Consider the following 2,170-nt stretch of genomic DNA (forward strand, 5'->3'; position numbering starts at 1 on the left):
GAACCGTGAACTTCCTGATGTTCAAGCTGGTTTTAGAAAAGGCAGAGGAACCAAAGATCAAATTGCCAACATCCACTGGATCATGGAAAAAGCAAGAGAGTTCCAGAAAAACATCTATTTCTGCTTTATTGACTATGCCAAAGCCTTTGACTGTGTGGATCACAATGAACTGTGGAAAATTCTGAAAGAGATGGGAATACCAGACCACCTGATCTGCCTCTTGAGAAATTTGTATGCAGGTCAGGAAGCAACAGTTAGAACTGGGCATGGAACAACAGACTGGTTCCAAATAGGAAAAGGAGTACACCAAGGCTGTATATTGTCACCCTGTTTATTTAACTTATATGCAGAGTACATCATGAGAAACGCTGGACTGGAAGAAACACAAGCTGGAATCAAGATTGCCGGGAGAAATATCAATCACCTCAGATATGCAGATGACACACCCTTATGGCAGAAAGTGAAGAGGAACTCAAAAGCCTCTTGATGAAAGTGAAAGTGAGAGTGAAAAAGTTGGCTTAAAGCTCAACATTCAGAAAATGAAGATCATGGCATCCGGTCCCATCACTTCATGGGAAATAGATGGAAAAACAGTGGAAACAGTGGCAGACTTTATTTTTCTGGGATCCAAAATCACTACAGATGGTGACTGCAGCCATGAAATTAAAAGACACTCCTTGGAAGGAAAGTTATGACCAACCTAGATAGCATATCCTTGGAAGGAAAGTTATGACCAACCTAGATAGCATATTCAAAAGCAGAGACATTACTTTGCCAACAAAGGTTTGTCTAGTCAAGGCTATGGTCTTTCCTGTGGTCATGTATGGATGTGAGAGTTGGACTGTGAAGAAGGCTGAGCACCGAAGAATTCATGCTTTTGAACTGTGGTGTTGGAGAAGACTCTTGAGAGTCCCTTGGACTGCAAGGAGATCCAATCGGTCCATTCTGAAGGAGATCAGCCCTGGGATTTCTTTAGAAGGAATGATGCTAAAGCTGAAACTCCAGTACTTTGGCCACCTCATGAGAAGAGTTGATTCATTGGAAAAGACCCTGATGCTGGGAGGGATTGGGGGCAGGAGGAGAAGGGGACGACAGAGGATGAGATGGCTGAATGGCATCACTGACTGGATGGACGTGAGTCTGAGTGAACTCCGGGAGTTGGTGATGGACAGGGAGGCCTGGCGTGCTGCGATTCATGGGGTCGCAAAGAGTCAGACACGACTGAGCGACTGATCTGATCTGATCTGATCTGATCCCCTTATCCAGTGACTTGAGCATGATGAACAGATTAGAAAGGACATAAAAGGCGGCCTCTGAAGACAGCTGGGCAGGGGAGGGGAAAGACCCGAAAGAGCAATCTAGGCAGGAGACCACAGTGGTTAGGGCATGTGTCTGTTCTCGGAAATGACTCCACTCTCTGGTGCCGATTTCTGGCTATCCTCTGTCCTTGCAGCACCTTGTCCTAGAAGGGCCTTTCTTTCCAGCTATCAGGGGAGGGGGGTTGGCAGGGACGGCGGTGGGGTCATCGTCTGGGAATGAATCCTGGACAGCAGGAGGCTGCTGCCCTGACTCCTTGTCGCCCTCATCCGTCACCCAGCGAGGGCGGCGGGCAGCCAGGCTGCGGGCTGCCTAATGAAGACGGAGAGGCGGCTCTGGCTGTGCGCAGGGCCGCCTTCCCATCAGCAGAGGTGACATTCCCAAACAGCACTCATTACAGAGCAGACGTTGGATAGGGCTGGGACACATATTGATGGCAGCAGAGCCAGCCAGCGTCTGTCTCAAATCCCACTGCCCCTGAGAGAGCGAGCCAGAAAGAAAGCGTCACAAGCGTCAAACCCGCAGGCCCCTCACTTTGCCTAGAAAAAATTCATTCTTGCCATTGCTGACATTTAAGGCGAAGTCACTCTCTCCACTGCTTGCAGATCCAAGGGGCCTTAGCTTCAGGCCTGTCCAAACGTTGACCAGCACCTTCCTTCCCGGGAGTGGCTATGCTGTGGATGCCCGTGTGTATGTGTGTGTGTTGTGGCGGGGGGGGTCCTCAAAATGACAGCTGGATCTGGAGCCCCAGAGGTCCTGCTTTATAGCTCGGTGGATCCAAGATGCAGCTAGGAGGGATGCCGGTTGCTGAGTTGGGGACTGAGGTCATCAAGGGCTGGGGCAAGGGCACTCT

The sequence above is a fragment of the Bison bison genome, unplaced genomic scaffold (assembly GCF_000754665.1).
Source record: "Bison bison bison isolate TAMUID 2011002044 unplaced genomic scaffold, Bison_UMD1.0 scf7180017864338, whole genome shotgun sequence".
Taxonomy (NCBI): Eukaryota; Metazoa; Chordata; class Mammalia; order Artiodactyla; family Bovidae; genus Bison; species Bison bison.